The following is a 22,199-nucleotide window of genomic DNA, read 5'->3' on the forward strand; positions in this document are numbered from 1 at the left end:
GGAGACACTAAAATATGATATTTTTTTGCTTCAAAACAGGTATTATTGTGATAAAGTGAAATAAAAAAATAAAAAATAAATACATATTAGGTATTGCCACATCCGTGACTGCAAGCTCTATAAAAATATCATATGACCTAACCCCTCAGGTGAACACATAATAAAAAAAGATAAAAACGGTGTAAAAAAAAAAGCCATTTTTGTCACCTTACATCACAAAAATTGCAACACCAAGCGATCAAAAAGGCATATAACCCCCAAAATAGTACCAATCAAACTATCACCTCATCCCGCAAAAAATGAGACCTTACCTAAGATAATAAGTCAAAAAAATTAAAAAGCTACGGCTCTCAGACTATGTATACACTAAAATATCATTATTTCGGTTCCAAAAATGCTATTATTGTGTAAAACTTAAATAAATAAGAAAAAGTATAGATATTGGGTATTGCCACGTCCATAATAATCTGCTCTATAAAAAGGTCACATGACCTAATTCCTCAGGTAAACGCTGTGAAAATAAATAAATAAAAACTGTGCTAAAACAACCAATTTTTTGGTCACCTTGCCCCATAAAGTGTTATAATAAATGATCAAAAAATCATATGCACCCAAAAATTGTACCAATAAGATCGTCAACTCTTCCTGCAAAAATATAACAATAGTGAAGAAGATGCACAGGAATGCTGATCCTTCAAACAAGGGTGCTCACAGCCCCACAGTGTCACCCCACTGTTGAATAGAGTAAAATATTATAGATAAAAAGGCTGGGCACACCTAGGATATGAGGACAAATACTTTAATTGGTAAATATTCTGATAAAACGAAGTTGAATAAAATTATATTAGGGTATAGGCCACAATATAGTTTACAATATAGATTACAATATAAATTACAATATAGATTACAATATAAATTACAATATAGATTATAATATAGATTAATTTAGGACATTCACCAACAGTACTCTAAATTGTAAAAATAGCAGCAATATAAAGAACAAAGTGCATTGGTGACAGTGGAGGTGATAACGGTTAGTAATGATGTAGTCTATAGCTTCCGCAATAGTAATGTATCTTCTTGAGGGAAAATAAATAAACTCTGTTACTTTGTAGCATACACAGTATTGTGGATCCACCTGTGGAGAATAAAATAATTGATTGTAGCCAGCACAGTCCTAAAATAACCCTCGATGTATCCAAAGAGAGGGGGATTTAAAGTGCCGTCAGTAAAATCCTTCAATAAAATATTTGTTGGATACCAATAGCCTGTACATTGTGCAATTCGTAATCAAAGGATGTTTGTAAATATGTAATCGACAATAGGTGCACACTGTGTACCTAACCCGGCGGCGTCCCGCTAGCGATCAGGGTTTAGGTTAGAGTGGTGTGCCACCCTTGGCTGGATTACTATACCGGTTTTGTAGATAAGAACAGTCTTACCGGTATGTTGGATCTCTGGTCTTGACTGCGAATAAGTTCTTCTGTCCAGGAGAGGCTTGCTCAGGTTTGTATTTTCAGTTAGGGAGATATCGTCTTTACCGCGTTGGATGTTTGCTCCACGTGGGTTAGCTTATGCGAGCGGTGACGCTTTACTCCCTTCACCTTACGAGCTGGAGCTTCTCACTGGATTGTCGCGATATCCTTAGATAGGTCCGGAGATGTGGTGCACTCACATAGGTTCGGGGGTCTGACCAGACGCGTTTCGGGGTTGGGGTATCCCCTTCCTCAGTGGTAACCAGACCACCCGAACCAACTCTCTTTTATACCTCAAAAGGTATTAGTTGCAAGACCCGAAATGGATTCCGTTCCGGAAGTCAGCTAATTTTCTTCATCGTATATAGTTATTTGGGTTTTCATTTTGTCTGGCTAAGATAGTTATCTGCACAGGTCATTGCGCTAGTATTTTCACTATGTCTATTGTAGTGGATTTGTAATTGTCTTCTTACTGCAAAAACCGCAGTTGTGTACATTTCTGATATTGTTGCGTTTCCATTGCGTTATAATATACAGCTTCACCTTCCACAATTTATTGGGATATAGTTTATACAGTGTGATCTATTACTTAACAGTCATGCATTTTTGTTCACTGATCCCAAAAATTGGCTAATGAACATAGTAGTAATAATAATAAAAAAATATATATAAATAAAAAATAGAAAATAATAATAATAAAAAATAAAATAAGAGTAAAAATAAATAAATAATAATGGATGTCTAAAGGTAGTGACAGATAAAATGTTAAAATAAAAATAGTGTTTCTAATGTAGGTAATATCTATTGAAATATAGCCTAAAAATATTAATGTTATCCAGTATTCAAGATAACATTATAAAAGTGATATTTAGTTCCATTTAATATAGCAGAGGATTAAAAATAATGCAGATGGGCATATGGTGACTTATAGGCCACAGTTACAGAGACATTGCTAATATTAAATTATGAATGGACAAAGGGATATGCAGCACAAAGCGTCGGGAAATTCACACAATATTGAATTGCAGTGGTTGGTCTCATCTTGAGATATTTAGTTATAAAATATTTATTCTTTAATATTATTATTATCAAAAAACTTTTTAAATAAAGTTTTGTGTTCTAAATTTGTGAATAAGAATATTAATATTATATTATGAATAAAAACAAAAATATATAAATAAGTTGTCTACGGAAATTTTTGTATTTATTGTTTTTAGGTTTTTAGATTAAGATATTTCGATTAAAATGTATATATCTGTGGAGGCGGTCATGTGGTGTTTGTGAGTGGGGGCCCACCGTCGAGGACGGAGCCCGCCGCGAAAAGTTTTTTACGGCGGGATCCATCCTCCACAGCGGGTCCCCACCCCTCAAGTTCTTTAAAGGAAACCAAATATTTCATATTCCGCGTTGAGACCATCCGGAATCATGGTTTCCAATTCAAATATTCAATTCAAATATTCAAATGGAGACCCAAAGAATATTTGAATTGGAAACCATGATTCCGGATGGTCTCAACGCGGAATATGAAATATTTGGTTTCCTTTAAAGAACTTGAGGGGTGGGGACCCGCTGTGGAGGATGGATCCCGCCGTAAAAAACTTTTCGCGGCGGGCTCCGTCCTCGACGGTGGGCCCCCACTCACAAACACCACATGACCGCCTCCACAGATATATACATTTTAATCGAAATATCTTAATCTAAAAACCTAAAAACAATAAATACAAAAATTTCCGTAGACAACTTATTTATATATTTTTGTTTTTATTGATAATATAATATTAATATTCTTATTCACAAATTTAGAACACAAAACTTTATTTAAAAAGTTTTTTGATAATAATAATATTAAAGAATAAATATTTTATAACTAAATATCTCAAGATGAGACCAACCACTGCAATTCAATATTGTGTGAATTTCCCGACGCTTTGTGCTGCATATCCCTTTGTCCATTCATAATTTAATATTAGCAATGTCTCTGTAACTGTGGCCTATAAGTCACCATATGCCCATCTGCATTATTTTTAATCCTCTGCTATATTAAATGGAACTAAATATCACTTTTATAAAGTTATCTTGAATACTGGATAACATTAATATTTTTAGGCTATATTTCAATAGATATTACCTACATTAGAAACACTATTTTTATTTTAACATTTTATCTGTCACTACCTTTAGACATCCATTATTATTTATTTATTTTTACTCTTATTTTATTTTTTATTATTATTATTTTCTATTTTTTATTTATATATATTTTTTTATTATTATTACTACTATGTTCATTAGCCAATTTCTGGGATCAGTGAACAAAAGTGCATGACTGTTAAGTAATAGATCACATTGTATAAACTATATCCCAATAAATTGTGGAAGGTGAAGCTGTATATTATAACGCAATGGAAACGCAACAATATCAGAAATGTACACAACTGCGGTTTTTGCAGTAAGAAGACAATTACAAATCCACTACAATAGACATAGTGAAAATACTAGCGCAATGACCTGTGCAGATAACTATCTTAGCCAGACAAAATGAAAACCCAAATAACTATATACGATGAAGAAAATTAGCTGACTTCCGGAACGGAATCCATTTCGGGTCTTGCAACTAATACCTTTTGAGGTATAAAAGAGAGTTGGTTCGGGTGGTCTGGTTACCACTGAGGAAGGGGATACCCCAACCCCGAAACGCGTCTGGTCAGACCCCCGAACCTATGTGAGTGCACCACATCTCCGGACCTATCTAAGGATATCGCGACAATCCAGTGAGAAGCTCCAGCTCGTAAGGTGAAGGGAGTAAAGCGTCACCGCTCGCATAAGCTAACCCACGTGGAGCAAACATCCAACGCGGTAAAGACGATATCTCCCTAACTGAAAATACAAACCTGAGCAAGCCTCTCCTGGACAGAAGAACTTATTCGCAGTCAAGACCAGAGATCCAACATACCGGTAAGACTGTTCTTATCTACAAAACCGGTATAGTAATCCAGCCAAGGGTGGCACACCACTCTAACCTAAACCCTGATCGCTAGCGGGACGCCGCCGGGTTAGGTACACAGTGTGCACCTATTGTCGATTACATATTTACAAACATCCTTTGATTACGAATTGCACAATGTACAGGCTATTGGTATCCAACAAATATTTTATTAAAGGATTTTACTGACGGCACTTTAAATCCCCCTCTCTTTGGATACATCGAGGGTTATTTTAGGACTGTGCTGGCTACAAATCAAATTATTTTATTCTCCACAGGTGGATCCACAATACTGTGTATGCTACAAAGTAACAGAGTTTATTTATTTTCCCTCAAGAAGATACATTACTATTGCGGAAGCTATAGACTACATCATTACTAACCGTTATCACCTCCACTGTCACCAATGCACTTTGTTCTTTATATTGCTGCTATTTTTACAATTTAGAGTACTGTTGGTGAATGTCCTAAATTAATCTATATTATAATCTATATTGTAATTTATATTGTAATCTATATTGTAATTTATATTGTAATCTATATTGTAAACTATATTGTGGCCTATACCCTAATATAATTTTATTCAACTTCGTTTTATCAGAATATTTACCAATTAAAGTATTTGTCCTCATATCCTAGGTGTGCCCAGCCTTTTTATCTATAATATCTTCCTGCAAAAAAACAGCCCCTGCACAAGACGATCGGCATAAAAAATAAAAAATAGGCCTTTCTGAAAATGGAGATACAAAAATCAAATTTTTGTTCAAAAAATGCTTTATTATGTAAAACTGAAACAAACATCATTTTTTATATCCTTGCATCCATAACAACCTGCTCTATGTAAATAGTGCCTCACAAAAAATGTAATATAGAGCAATTAAAACTCATATGTACCCCAAAATAGTACTAATAAAACTGGCACCTTATCCCGTAGTTTCCAAAATGTGCATCAGGGGGGCATCAAATGGGACATGGCATATAAAAACCATTCAGCTAAATCTGCCTTCCAAAAACCATATGGTGTTCCTTTCCTACTGAGCCCTACTGTGTGGCCATAAAGCAGTTTACGACCACATGTGGGGTGTTTCTGTAAACGGCAGAATCAGGGTAAAAAATATTGAGTTTTGTTTGGCTGTTAACCTATGCTTTGCTACTGAAAAAAATGTGAAATTCAGAAATATTATCTCCATTTTCCATTAATTGTTGTGGAACACCCAAAGGGTTAACAAAGTTTGTAAAAAAAGTTGTGTATACCTTTAGGGGTGTAGTTTCAAATGTGGTAATTTTTGGGTGGTTTCTATTATGCAAGCCCCACAAAGTGACTTCAGACCTTTAGTGGTCCTTAAAAATTGGGTTTTGAAAATTTTCTCAAAAAATTTGAGATTTGCTTCCAAACTTCTAAGCTTTCTAACATCCCCAAAAAATAAAATGTCATTTTCAAATTGATCCAAACATATAGTAGACATATGGGAAATGTAAAGTATTAATTATTATATGAAATATCACTATCTATTATAAAAGTAGAGAAATAGAAATTTGAAAATATGGGAATTTATTAAAACATGTTGTTAAATTTTGGATTTTTTAACAAATAAAGGTGGAATATATTGACTAAGAAAACTATCCAAAAAATGGCTTGGATAAGTAAAAGTGTACCAAAGCTATTACCACATAAAGTGACACACGTCAGATTTGCAAAAAATGGACTGGGCAGAAGAGCGAAAACTGGTCTGGGGTAGAAGGGGTTATGGACATTCAGATTTTTTTTTTTAAGATTTAAATGTGGAAAGTTTATATATACCTAAAGTAAGTAAACCTCCTATTGCAACCTAAAATAAGTGAACCACCATAACACTCTAAAGTAAGTGAACCCCTTATTGCAATCTAAATTAAGCAAACTCCTTATTGCACACTAAGTAAGTGAAGCTGCACTGTAACCTAAAGTATGTAAACTACCAATGCATACTAAAGTAAGTGAACCCATTATTGCACCTTAAAGTAAGTTAACCCCTTATTGCACCCTAAAGTATGTGAACCACTTATTGCAGTGTTCCTCAACTCCAGTCCTCAGGGCCCATCTGCCGGTCATGTTTCCACGATTTCCTTAGTATTGAGCAGGTGATATAATTAGTGTCAATGCATCAGGACTTAAAGGATAACTGTCACACTTAGACCCTAATTTAAATTTTCATATATGTAGTTACTAATAACATGATATTCCAGAATCAGTTACTATTAGACTGACTTACCCCATATTTAATAAGATTCAGCCCTTGGCAACCAGTCTGCATAAAACTGCTATTTCACTATTCAGTTAAGATGGTCGCCACTGCCCTCCCCCTGAGGCTAATCCCGCCTGCCCTCACTAGCCAGTAACAATAGCCCCCCCAAAGGTGTCGGTAACCAGAGCCCTCCCCCTAAAGGGTTAATCTCCTGCAGCAGAAAGGGGTCCTCTTACCACATGTTGCTTTCATTTATACTCTGAGCAGATGGCAGATCTCCCTTCCCTGGTCTGCGCTGCTCCAACTCTGCATTGTCCCAGTCTGCTGAGTGAGGGAGCGTGTGCCAAGTGCAGGGACAGGGAGAAGTGCACACAGCCCAGGCACGGTTATCAGCTGCTGGGGAGGACCTGGCTTTACTCATTTACTTACAGTCCCTAGTTGTCTGTAATCTGACCTTGCAGACTGCATGCTTCTGAGTCCTCCGTCCTTCAACACAGAGGACTGACCTGCATAGCAACCTGATTTTAAGCACAGATAAAAGTAGGCAGTACAGGGAACAAAAATGTGGAATTAAGGGGTAATTGAATACACAGTGAAAAGTTGAAATAGGGCAACTAAGGAGATATTAATCACCACAATCCAATACTCCAAAAAAAAAAAATAGATGACAGTTATACTTTAACACAGGTATTCATTCTGTGGGATATTCTCAAATCATGACTGGCAGGTGTGTCTTGAGGACTGGAGTTGAGGGGCACTGTAAGTCTACCCCTTATTGCATCCTAAAGTAACTGAACCCCTATTACACCCTAATTTACCCTAACTAAATGACAAATTGAATTTTTTTCCCCTAAAATAATTGACCCTACTTTATATCTGCAATAGGGGTTTCATGTACTTTGGGATGCAATCCTGCTGTGACTGAAAGGAGAAGAGCAATCCAGTCTACAATATTATCCTATTTGTCCTTTATAATAAAGTATCACCTTTTAAAAGCAAAAGAGAACTGTAGCCTGCCACTACTATAACTACTACTACTGATGGATGGTCGGTGCTACCCATATTCTGATTCTTTTTGCATTCTTCAGTTTTCCTAACATTTTATTATGAGGATGATGAAAAGTCAGATTCTTAAACAGTTTTCAATGTTTTAAACAGCAGGCAAACAGTAGGCACCCAAATCTAATGTCCACGCCAATCACAGACTTTTAACCATTCAGATTCCATGATCAAACATGACCTGGCATTGAGGGAGCAAAAACCTAGAAGTGTGTGCTTCCGTGTGTGCTCTGGCTAGGACCGGCGAGGATAAGGTGAGCTGGATACAGTGTGCGGCAGCAGGGGCATAGCTAAAGGCTCATGGGCCCTGTGCAAGAGTTCAGCTTGCCCCCCTTCCCTCAACACTTTGTGGCAAGAGGCAGGGGGCACCTAGCCTTTCTGCTGTATGGGGAAAAAATTAAAAAACCCTTCCATGCCAAATTCTCAGCCTACTGTAACTCATTCCCTCCAGTCCTACTGTTAAAGGGGTTGTCCTATTTTTGCTACTGATGACCTATCCTCAGGATAAATAAACCCCTGCCAATCAGCTGTTTGAAGAGAAGGCAGCACTCATATGAGAGCTGCTTTCTTTGCTCTGTTTACCTGCTCACCACTGCAATTGCAGGTAAGCAGGTGAGCAGGTAAACAGAGCAGAGAAGACAGCGAGCGTACGAAAAAAAAAAAAAAAAAGAGCAGACAACCCCTTTACTGTATAGACATTGTTGGAAAACATTACATACAGCGCTACAGAACATACAGGTTAATACAGCCCACGTATGTACCTCTTACATCCAGTGACGTGTCCTCTAGACATTCTCTTTCCTTATTTTCTCCTTTCAGACCAGACCTCAACTTCTTTCAGCCATGTCTCTTCTCAGACATCTTAGTTTCCTTCTTTTCCATCATACTCCCCACCTTCTCAACACCCCATCCTGCCCCCCAATACTGTGTTCACTGTACCCCCAATACTATCCTAAAGAAAGAGACCCCTGAAAATACGGGTACCATGCAGATAGTGCGCCAGTACAAAAATACCCCTTTATATTGTGCACCAGTACAAAAAAAATACCTCCTTACCTTTTCAGATCAGACCCGCATATAAAACCCCAGTTGAGACCCCCCATCTCATGCCAGACCCCCTTTAGACCTCTGTCAGATCCCATATCAGACCCTAATTTTAGACCTCAGATCAGACCCTTATTAGTCTTCCATGTCAGACCCATCCCCTATGTCAAGCCTGAGATAAGACCCTTATTAGACTTCCAGACTCGACCCCATTAGACCTCCAGACCCCCATATAAGACCACAATATACTTCCAGAGGCCCATTAGACCTCAGAGCAGACGTCCAGACCCCCATATCAGACCTCAGACCAGACCTCCAGACCCCCATTAGACTTCCAGACAACCACTAGACCTTCAAATCCCCATATCTGAACCCATTTGACCTCCAGACCCCCACACAGACCCCCATTAGATCTTCATACTCCCAATCAGACCCTTATTAAACCTCAAGACCACCACGAAAACCCCCATTTAGACCTCCAGACGCCAAATCAGAAACCCATTAGAACTCCATACACCCACTAAACCTCCAAATCCCCTTACCTGACCCCCATTAGACCATCAGACCCCACACAGACCCCCTATTAGACCTCCAGACCCCCACGCAGACCCCCATTAGACCTCCAATCAGACCCCCATTAGACCTCCAATCAGACCCCCATTAGACCTCCAGACCCCCAATCAGAAACCCATTAGACCTCCATACCCCAAAGACCTCTCAGATCCCCCATATCAGATCTCAGCTCAGACTATAAAATAAATAAAGTAACTTACCTCTCCAGGTCCAGCGGTCTCCCGACTCTCTTCTATGGGCCTGTACTGCACAGTCACCTCACTGCTTGCAGTGTCAGGTCACAGTGTGCTCTGTACATCCTGATGCTGTAGGCAGCCAGGACACAGCAGTGCGGGCCCCGAAAAGAACAATCTTCACTCCCCCACCTCCTGTAGACTCCCCACCTCCTGCAGACTAGTGAGTGCTTCCATTAAGATGCACTTTATCTCAACAAATAAAACAAAATATATACAATTTCAAAATTTTCCCCAAAAGGTATATATAAATATGTAAACAATAAAAATACACATCATGGGCATTGCCACATGTGAAACCTCCTGTACTTTTAAAACATAAAAATATTTATTCTATGCAGCAAATGGCAAGATGGCAAAATTTCAAAATGGTCGATTTGCTGTTTTTGGTCGCTTCACCTCCCACAAAAAATGTAATCAAATAGTCATGCACACCAATAATGGTATTAATGAAAAGTACAGATCGCCCACACAAAATGAGCACTCACACATCTCTGTACGCATAAATACAAAAATTGTTTTAGGGGTCAGAATACGGTGATGAAAAGAAGAAAAAATATGTTTTCATTTTTTGTTTTGTTTTTTCAGTATTAAAACGCAAGAAAAACTATACATATGTGTTGTCACTATAATCATACTGACCTGAAGAATGAAAGTAACAGGACAGTTTTACTTTATAGGGAAAGCTGTAAAAATAAAACCCATTAAACTGTTGTGGAATTGTTATTTTTTTTTTTTTTTTCACCTTTCTACTTCATTGTATGCAATATTAAATGGTGCAATTAGAATTGCAACTTGTGCTGCAAAAAACAAGCCCCCATATGGGTATGTGAAAATTTAAAAAGCTATGGTCCCAGAAAACACAAAAATTAAAAACTCTCCAGGGCTGAAAGAGTTAAAGACAGAGGTGCAATTAAATTCTCCAAATCCATCCCCTTTCACAAGCAAACTGAACACTGGTATTGAGAATTTACGTACGGAATTTTGTACATTTTGCAGTGAAATGTGTTTAAACTACAAAATCGAATGTACAAAAGTAGAAGAGTTAAGGCCTCTTTCACACTTGCGTTGTCCGGATCCGGCGTGTACTCCACTTGCCGGAATTACACGCCGGATCCGGAAAAACACAAGTGTACTGAAAGCATTTGAAGACGGATCCGTCTTCAAAATGCTTTCAGTGTTACTATGGCAGCCAGGACGCTATTAAAGTCCTGGTTGCCATAGTAGGAGCGGGAGGCGGGGGAGCGGCATACTTACAGTCCGTGCGGCTCCCGGGGCGCTCCAGAATGACGTCAGAGCGCCCCATGCGCATGGATGACGTGCCATGCGATCACGTGATCCATGTGCTTGGGGCGCCCTGACGTCACTCTGAAGCGCCCCGGGAGACGCACGGACGGTAAGTATACTGCTCCCCGCTCCCCACTACACTTTACCATGGCTGCCAGGACTTTAGCGTCCCGGCAGCCATGGTAACCACTCTAAAAAAGCTAAACGTCGGATTTAGCTTAAGGCCGGATCCGGATCAATGCCTTTTAATGGGCATTAATTCCGGATCCGGACTTGCGGCAAGTCTTCAGGATTTTTGGCCGGAGAAAAAAGCGCAGCATGCTGCGGTATTTTCTCCGGCCAAAAAACGTTCCGGTCCGGAACTGAAGACATCCTGATGCATCCTGAACGGATTTCACTCCATTCAGAATGCATTAGGATAAAACTGATCAGGATTCTTCCGGCATAGAGCCCCGACGACGGAACTCTATGTCGGAAGAAAAGAACGCAGATGTGAAAGAGCCCTAACTCAACTTAAATGTCTTAAATCATCGTAATATTCCAAAACAAAAGCTATTGAAAAGCCATTGAAATTGTTGGCTTAGGTTAATTAAGGGTTGGTTCAACATGGTTATATTGGAAAATAACGGAATACCCAGACAGAATGCAAAATGGAAGCCTTTAAAGGCATTCAGTTTGCTTTCTGTCCTAATAGAAGTCTATGGGAAAGCATAACGGATCCGTTGAAACATTACTTTGTTTTCCGTCTTGCATAACGGGACTCAGACGGATCCGTTTTGATTTCCATAGACTTCTATTAGGACAAAAAGCAAATGGAATGCCTTTTAAAGGCCTCCGTTTTGCATTCCGTCATATTACAAGTCTATGGGCAGAAGAACGGATCCCTCCCTCCGTCTTATGGATTCCGTTAGCCATAACGGAATCCTAACGCTAGTGTGAACCCACCCTAACATGTGTAGTTAGTCATGTGTGCTAACCGCATTACCGTTGATTGCAGACATGAGCCTAAAGCCTCTGCTGTGTAAAACAGTAGGAACCCAGCAGTTTCAGTGCCCGGTGTGCTAATGAGAAGGTGCCATCTTTAAAGACAGGACTTTCATTACACATATCAGGCAGAGGTCCCAAAAGGGTTTAAAAAAAATAAAAAAATAAAATTGCTTCATAAAATTGAGAAAGGTAATAAAATGTATAAAATGCAAATGGAAAAAAAAAAGTTGAAATATTGCTTCAACCAACTGATATGATCATTTATTTATATACACTCACCTAAAGAATTATTAGGAACACCTGTTATTTCTGATTAATGCGCTTCAATGCATGTAGGGTTGTGGTCCTGGTCAAGACAATCTCCTGAACTCCAAACTGAATGTCAGAATGGGAAAGAAAGGTGATTTAAGCAATTTTGAGCGTGGCATGGTTGTTGGTGCCAGACGGGCCGGTCTGAGTATTTCACAATCTGCTCAGTTACTGGGATTTTCACGCACAACCATTTCTAGAGTTTACAAAGAATGGTGTGAAAAGGGAAAAACATCCAGTATGCGGCAGTCCTGTGGGCGAAAATGCCTTGTTGATGCTAGAGGTCAGAGGAGAATGGGCCGACTGATTCAAGCTGATAGAAGAGCAACGTTGACTGAAATAACAACTCGTTACAACTGAGGTATGCAGCAAAGCATTTGTGAAGCCACAACACGCACAACCTTGAGGCAGATGGGCTACTACAGCAGAAGACCCCACCGGGTACCACTCATCTCCACTACAAATAGGAAAAAGAGGCTACAATTTGCACAAGCTCACCAAAATTGGACTGTTGAAGACTGGAAAAATGTTGCCTGGTCTGATGAGTCTCGATTTCTGTTGAGACATTCAAATGGTAGAGTCCGAATTTGGCGTAAACAGAGTGAGAACATGTATCCATCATGCCTTGTTACCACTGTGCAGGCTGCTGGTGGTGGTGGTGTAATGGTGTGGGGGATGTTTTCTGGGTACACTTTAGGCCCCTTAGTGCCAATTGGCCATCCTTTAAATGCCACACGCTACCTGAGCATTGTTTCTGACCATGTCCATCCCTTCATGACCACCATGTACCCATCCTCTGATGGCTACTTCCAGCAGGATAATGCAAAATGTCACAAAGCTCAAATCATTTCAAATTGGTTTCTTGAACATGACAATGAGTTCACTGTACTAAAATGGCCCCCACAGTCACCAGATCTCAACCCAATAGAGCATCTTTGGGATGTGGTGGAACGGGAGCTTTGTGCCCTGGATGTGCATCCCTCAAATCTCCATCAACTGCAAGATGCTATCCTATCAATATGGGCCAACATTTCTAAAGAATGCTATCAGCAACATTTCTAAACAATGCCACGTAGAATTAAGGCAGTTCTGAAGGCAAAAGGGGGTCCTACACTGTATTAGTATTGTATTCCTAATAATTCTTTAGGTGAGTGTATGTATATTTTCCATTGTCCAGACATTTCTATTATACAAATAAAGATGAGGAGCACCTTAGAATTTGAAATGCTATGAATTTCTACATTGCCTACATCAAATAAATGATATCACACGCACAAAGACATTGCATGCAAAGGCAAATAATTGAGTGATATGTAGAACGCATTTTTAAAAACATGTTAATGTGAAAGAATTCCCTGTTGATGTAATTAGGCACAAATCCAAAATACTGTATATAACAGTAGTGAAATTGCAGGATAAAAAAGAACAATGATTTTAGTTCATTTTTTTATTTGATTTTGGTACATCATTTGGAAAATTATTTGTAATAATAAAAAAAGAGGATGGTAAAAAGGAGCGTATAAAAATGATGTGTGTGTGTGTGAATGGCAGAGCTATATGTGTGTGTGTGTGTATGAGAGTTTGTGTAGCAAAGCTGGCTGTGTGTTGCAGACAAATACCCCCCCAAAAAATCTAGCAGAATTAGAAGCATGGCAGGACACAACAGAGCAATAACTGGAGACACATTTATTTGGATATATTTGGATTTAATGAGGTAATCACATCTGCCATAGTTGTTTGTTACAATGGTCACCAGATAACACAGTAAGGCCTCATGCACACAACCATAGTTATGGTCCGCATCCGAGACGCGTTTTTTGCGGCTCGGATGCGGAACCATTCACTTCAATGCGGCCGCAAAAGATGTGGACAGCACTCCGTGTGCTGTCCGCATCCATTGCTCCGTTCCGAGGCCCCGCAAAAAAAATAAAGCATGTCCTATTCTTATCCATTTTGCAGACAAGAATAGGCATGTCTACAATGGGCCACCCATTCTGTTACGCAAACTGCGGAAGGCACACGGGCAGCTTCTGTTTTTTGCGGGCCTAAGGGTAATAGGAGCTGACCAAGACTATTACTCCCTCCATGCTATACCCTAAAGTTACTGACCTAAAAATTAAACTACCAGGGAAGGTTTAATCAGTAGAAAATATTTTTCTAATCTTCTGTTGTCTAAACTTAGGGTGTGTCTTAGGGATCATGCACACAAACGTTTTTTTGCGTCCAGTATGCTGGCCGTTTTTTTTTAGTTCAATATGCGTTACTTATACTGAACCATTTATTTCAATGGGTCAGCAAAAAAAAAAAAAACTGAAGTGTCTCCATGTTGTTGTGGAAAAACGATTGTTCGCCGTATGGTCGCCATCTATCCTATGGAGATGCGCAGATTCGTTTGCAATCTTGTTCGCATCTGCGCAGAGACTTTCACATGATGGTCTGGTCGTCCCGACCTGTAGCTGATTTGTGCCTGCCTGGTATTACTGCAGGATAACAGTGTCATGGCGCCGGCTGAGGCGGGAGGGATGGGGACTGTCGAACAAAGGTTTCTTCATCCACAAGGATAAGCGCGGCAACGGAAAGGGCGTGAATAAGTGTGCGATAAACATAAGTTTGCGCGATCATTCACATCTTCGCCAGCCAATCACTTCATACCATAACCTGTCTTCTCATCGGTCATGATTGTAAGACTGCCTTCCAGCCAATCACTTCATACCATAACCTGTCTCCTCATTAGTCATGATTGTAAGACCGCCTTCTAGTCAATCACTTCATACCATAAACTGTCTCCCCATTGGTCATAATTGTAAGACCGCCTCCCATCTTCTGGTATAAATAAACCATGCCTAGCCGTTGGAAGCAGGCACATTATTGGAACCTACTTGAGAACGTCTCTGTGATGTTATTTTGGAGGATTTGTGCACACATCGACGCACACTACACCAAGGATTTCCCGATTGTACTTCTGGTGGTCGTTTTTCGGTTGTGAGAATGAGACAAAGGAGCACACAGCGACATCAGTTGGTGAGCACAGTTAAGGAGCAAATTTTTTTTCCCATTATCACTTATGTCTACTTTTCTTGTTTTCCCTATTTTTTATTTTTTTTTTACTTTATTTTGGGAAAAGGACGTGTTTTGTTTTTTTACTTAACACTTGGATTTTTTTAATATATATATATATATATATAAAAAAAAACACTTTTTACTTTTTATATTTGTCCCACTGTGGGACTTCACCTTTTAAGGGTTTGATTCCCATTTCAATTCAGTACAATACATTCTGTATTGTAATTAATTGAACTGTCAGCATCTTACACAGAAAGATGCTCACAGTTGCCTAGGACACCCAGCCCTCAGGCTGGATCTCCTGGGCTTCCGTAGCTGGCAGCTCCAATGCCTGTGTAAGGCACCGAGGCTGCAATGGCAACCATCGGGTTCGCGCCACCACAGGGGCGGGAGCGCAAACCTCCCATATGCCATGATCAGCGCTGAGTACGGCATTTGAGGGGTTAATCCACCGGTATCGGTATTATCACTGATGCTGGTGGATGCAGCACGAATCCGGCTGTCAGTAACAGCCAGATCCATGCTGCTGTTCGCGGTGCTGCAAGTGGAGGAGAGAAAGGACCGCATGACGAGAATGCTCATCCTGGAGAGCTAAGTGCTGGCAATTTAGGACGCGCATTCTCGTCCTGGGTCCTTAACATGTTAAATAACAGTCAGCATACACCTACCATCATTTAAAGTGCCTCTGATTATCTCCAAATAAAGTTCTGCTGCTCTAGTTGGTCTTTCCTGAAATTTCCTTAGTAGCATCCCACAGCAAAAGCCATGGTCCACAGAGAGCTTCCAAAGCCAGGATCCCCAGAGGGATCTCATTGTTAAAAGGTATCAGTCAGGAGAAGGGCACAAAATAATTTCCAAGGCATTAGATATACCATGGAACACAGTGAAGACAGTCATCATCAAATGGAGAAAATATGGCACAACAGTGACATTACCAAGAACTGGACGTTCCTCCAAAATTTATGAAAAGACAAAAAGAAAACTGGTCTGGGAGGCTACCAAGAGGCCTACAGCAACGTTAAAGGAGCTGCAGGAATATCTGGCAAGTATTGGCTGTGTGTTTCATGTGACAGCAATCTCCTATATTCTTCATATGTTTGGGCTATGGGGTACAGTGGCAAGACAAAAGTATTTTCTTACGAAGAAAAACATCCTAGCCAGGCTACAGTTTGCAAAAACACATCTGAAGTCTCCCAAAAGCATGAAAAAGGTGTTATGGTCTGATGAAACCAAGGTTGAACTTTTTGGTCATAATTCCAAAAGATATGTTTGCCGCAAAAACAACATTGCACATCACCAAAAGAACATCATACCCACAGTGAAGCATGGTGGTGGCAGCATCATGCTATGGGGCTGTTTTCTTCACTGGAACTGGGGTCTTAGATAAGCTAGAGGGAATTATGAACAGTTCCAAATTCCACTAAATATTGGCAGAAAACCTTCAGGCTTCTGCTAGAAAGCTGAACATGAAGAGGAACTTTATCTTTCTGCATGACAACAACCCAAAGCATACATCCAAATCAACAAAATAATGGCTTCACCAGAAGAAGATTAAAGTTTTGGAATTGCCCAGTCAGAGCCCAGACCTGAATCCTGAAAATCTGTGGGGGGATCTGAAGAGGGCTGTGCACAGGAGATGCCCTTGCAAACTGACAGATTTGGAGTGTTTTTGCAAAGAAGAGTGGGCAAATCTTGCGAAATCAAAATATACCATGCTGATAGACTCATACCCAAAGAGACTGAGTGCTGTAATAAAATAAAAAGGTGATTCAACAAAGTATTAGTTTAAGAGTGTGCACAATTATGCAACCATATATATATATTTTTAAATATTTTTCTTCCCTTCTTTCCTCTTTGTTTTCTAATTGAGTTGTAGAGTTTATAGGTCACATTAAAGGTGGAAAAAGTTCTGAAATGATTTATCTTTGTCTCATTTTTTTACATCACAGGAACCTGACATTTTAACATATGTATGCATCTTTACTATTAGTGCACCCCGTAAATGGCTGTAGTACAATGTAACTTCACCCCTGAACGGCAATTATGAGGTACAGTACAGACCAAAAGTTTGGCCACACCTTCTCATTCAAAGAGTTTTTCTTTATTTTCATGACTATGAAAGTTGTATATTCACACTGAAGGCATCAAAACTATGAATTAACACATGTGGAATTATATACATAACAAAAAAGTGTGAAACAACTGAAAATATGTCATATTCTAGGTTCTTCAAAGTAGCCACCTTTTGCTTTGATTACTGCTTTGCGCACTCTTGGCATTCTCTTGATGAGCTTGAAGAGGTAGTCACCTGAAATGGTCTTCCAACAGTCTTGAAGGAGTTCCCAGAGATGCTTTAGCACTTGTTGGCCATTTTGCCTTCACTCTGCGGTCCAGCTCAACCCAAACCATCTCGATTGGGTTCAGGTCCGGTGACTGTGGAGGCCAGGTCATCTGGCGCAGTACCCCATCACTCTCCTTCATGGTCAAATAGCCCTTACACAGCCTGGAGGTGTGTTTGGGGTCATTGTCCTGTTGAAAAATAAATGATGGTTCAACTAAATGTAAACCGGATGGAATAGCATGCCGCTGCAAGATGCTGTGGTAGTCATGCTGGTTCAGTATGCCTTCAATTTTGATTAAATCCCCAACAGTGTCACCAGCAAAGCACCCCCACACCATCACACCTCCTCCATGCTTCACGGTGGGAACCAGGCATGTAGAGTCCATCCGTTCACCTTTTCTGCGTCGCACAAAGACACGGTGGTTGGAACCAAAGATCTCAAATTTGGAATCATCAGACCAAAGCACAGATTTCCACTGGTCTAATGTCCATTCCTTGTGTTCTTTAGCCCAAACAAGTCTCTTCTGCTTTTTGCCTGTCCTTAGCAGTGGTTTCCTAGCAGATATTCTACCATGAAGGCCTGATTCACACAGTCTCCTCTTAACAGTTGTTCTAGAGATGTGTCTGCTGCTAGAACTCTGTGTGGCATTGACCTGGTCTCTAATCTGAGCTGCTGTTAACCTGCGATTTCTGAGGCTGGTGACTCAGATGAACTTATCCTCCGCAGCAGAGGTTACTCTTGGTCTTCCTTTCCTGGGGCGGTCCGCATGTGAGCCAGTTTCTTTGTAGTGCTTGATGGTTTTTGTGACTGCACTTGGGGACACTTTTAAAGTTTTTCCAATTTTTCGGACTGACTGACCTTCATTTCTTAAAGTAATGATGGGCACTCGTTTTTCTTTACTTAGATGCTTTTTTCTTGCCATAATACAAATTCTAACAGTCTATTCAGTGGGACTATCAGCTGTGTATCCACCTGACTTCTCCACAACGCAATTGATGGTCCCAACCCCATTTATAAGGATAGAAATCCCACTTATTAAACCTGACAGGGCACACCTGTGAAGTGAAAACCATTTCAGGTGACTACCTCTTGAAGCTCATCAAGAGAATGCCAAGAATGTGCAAAGCAGTAATCATAGCAAAAAATGGGTACTTTGCAACATTCAGCGCCTAGAATCTCTGCATAAAAAATCCCTACAGCAGTCCCACCTTGATGAACTTTCTGAGGTGAAGGCAAAGTTGAAAAACATCCTCAACACGCCCTCAGCACAGTTCTACCTACATACACAGTACAAATACTATGCACACGGGGATAAAGCATCTAAATTTATGATGCAACGCATAAAACAAAGGAGATCCCATAATTATATCCATAAGTTTAGAACCCCAGATAAAAGAGTATTTACTACCCCAGAAATAGCTAGACAGTTCCAAAAATTTTACTACTCCCTATATAACATAAAGGAAACTAAGGATGGTACTATTAATTCCCCTCGGCCTCCCCCAGAAAAATCAGTTGAGGCATACCTTACCTCATTATCTCTACCGAAACTATCGGACATTCAATCCCAGACCCTCCAAGCACCATTTACACTAGATGAGATCATGACAGCTGTTAAACAGCTACCAAAAGGGAAAAAGTCCAGGCCCAGATGGTTACCCTGCTTTATACTATCGGAAATTTAGTAGTATACTAGGCCCCTACTTATTATCTGTTTATAATAGCTCCCTGTCTGGTGTCCCCCTGTCTTCGGATATGACCAGGGCAAATATCATGATTATTCCAAAGGAAGGGAAAGATAGTTCTCTTTGTGCTATCGCCCTATATCCCTATTAAGTATAGATCTGAAAATACTAGCAAAAATTTTGGCTACACACATTTCTGGGTTTCTCCCATCCTTAATTAAGAATGATCAAGTTGGCTTTGTCCGTGGTAGGGAGGGCAGAGATAACACTGCCAAGGTCTTGAATGCAATATATTATGCTAAAAAAAGAGGCCGCCCTCTGGTCCTCCTTAGCACGGACGCAGAAAAAGCCTTCAATAGGGTTAGCTGGGACTACATGATTGAAGTCCTTCGGGCCTTTAATATTCCTGAACCGTATATTAAAGCTATATTGTCTTTATATACCAATGCATCAGCTTCTATTATCATAAATGATACGCTGTCCCCACCCTTCACTATCCGCAATGGCACCAGACAGGGATGCCCACTCTCACCACTGATCTTTGTGTTGGTCATGGAAACACTACTACAGTCGCTTAGAAATGAGAAAGGGATAGAGGGCATCAAAATGGACCAACAAGAACATAAAGTGGCTGCGTTCGCAGATGACCTCCTGATACTGAATACCAATCCAACCAAAGCCCTCCCTCTAATATATAATATCCTGGAACAGTTTAGTCTTCACTCTGATTTTAAAATCAATATGAGCAAATCACATATTCTATGTATTGATCTCCCCCCTTCTCTTAGGAAAGTCTTAAAAGATAGTTCTCCTTTTAATTGGGACACCCCCTACATTACCTACCTGGGAGTTAAGATAGGTCCAGACCCTACCGCTTTATTCCATTTGAACTATTCCTCTCTCATGAAATCGATAAGAGATCAACTGCTGGTATTAAAGAATCCCCCGCTTTCATGGTTTGGTAGGAAAAATATAGTCACTTCACTAGTATTACCTAGACTGACCTACCTACAACAGGTCTTGCCTATTCCAGTTCCCAAAACATACTATGTTAGACTTAAAAGGGAAATTAGCAAGTTTGTATGGAATGGGAAGAGGGCTCGACTAGCTTGCTCTGTTCTCTGTAGACCTAAGGATAAAGGAGGGATTGGACTCCCAGACCCCGAGCTTTATGGGAAAGCTGTGTCATTATCACGAGTAGTAGACTGGCTAACAGGCCCTATAGAAAAATCCTGGGTCTTTATTAAACAGTGTGACTTTGGCTCGAGTATCTCTGGCCTTTTGGTGGGAATGGAAAAATTCCTGGCCCAAAATAAATCACTTAATCCAATTGTAAGATCGACATTGTCAACATGGAATTGGCTCCAAAACACACAGCACATGATACCCCTCCCGTCACCTTTACTTCAGATAAGAGATAGCATAGTTCATGCTTCGTCTGACTTAAGAAACTGTCTACCTATATCAATTAGGAACTCCACTATCAAAGCTCTTTCCCTATTTGGGGAAGAGGGCAAGGCATTGAGCAACAAAGAGATCTTACACATCTTCCCAGAATGCAAACCCTTCCCACAACTGCTATCCTTTCTCCGGTCATTCATTACTAAAAATGTACCGATGGAATCTCTCTTACGACCACTAATGTGGTTTGAAAGCTTACTGGTTGACCATTCTAGACATAGTAAACCAATATCTCAACTTTATAAAAAGCTTAGCTCACCCATAAATATGGCTAAGCCTGCTTTTATAGGGCAATGGGAAAAGGACCTAGGTGTTGGTTTCTCTCAAGCAGAGATCTTTCAACTGTTATTAATACAACACAGGCCGTCCAGATGTGTCCGTACCCAGGAAAACAGCTATAAAGTCCTAACTCGTTGGTATAGGACTCCGGATATCACTTGTAGATATAGTTTGTCTGGGTCGGATACATGTTGGCGATGTGTAGAACATAGAGGGTCATTCTACCATATCTGGTGGTCTTGCCCACTTATACAGAAGTGGTGGACTGAAACCTTTAAACTGGCCAACAAAATTTGTAACTTAATGGTTCCAATATCCCCCCAATTGGCACTTCTAGGCTCTTGTCCTTCCTCCCATAGAGGGAAACTCTCTAAACTCTTTTATTGTTTGCTAAGTGCAGCACGTTTACTTATTCCGAAATTCTGGTTGGCAAATGAGGTCCCTTCCATATCTCAATGGAAAGAGAAAGTAGATCAGATCTACAGATTTGAGGAGATATCAGCTTGGGCAGACCGAAGGTTTTCACCCTTTAAATCTAGCTGGAGTGCCTGGACCAAATATAGGAACTTCTCCTAGAAAACCTGTGAGGATAGTCCTCTTCCTGACAACCTTTGTGTACTAAGACATAGAGCATCCTATTTCCCCGCTGGGATGTAACATAAACTTTCTGTGAATTGATATTTGACAGTAAGGAAGTAGTTAATGTAGGGTTTAATGCCTTCTATTACCACTCTCTGCTTGCAATGCTATTTAAGCTGTCATCTAACCTGTCATCATTATAACCTGTTGTCATGATAGCATGTACTTCATTTGTATGTCCTTATTTTTTTTCAATAAAAAAAATAAAATAAAAAATATAATGGGTACTTTGAAGAACCTAGAATAGGACATATTTTCAGTTGTTTCACACTTTTTTGTTATGTATATAATTCCACATGTGTTAATTCATAGTTTTGATGCCTTCAGTGTGAATCTACAATTTTCATAGTCATGAAAATAAAGAAAACTCTTTGAATGAGAAGGTGTATCCAAATTTTTGGTCTGTACTGTATATTTTTATCCTATCAATACACCCCCCAAAAAAAGTAAAACAACGTAAAATCCATGCAGAACGGCTCATAGGATGTAAGTATATTTCCTAATAATACACCCTGTAATTTGCTGTAGTACAATGAAATTATGACATATATGTTTTAT

Source organism: Bufo gargarizans, chromosome 3 (assembly GCF_014858855.1).
Source record: "Bufo gargarizans isolate SCDJY-AF-19 chromosome 3, ASM1485885v1, whole genome shotgun sequence".
In the NCBI taxonomy this organism is placed as follows: Eukaryota; Metazoa; Chordata; class Amphibia; order Anura; family Bufonidae; genus Bufo; species Bufo gargarizans.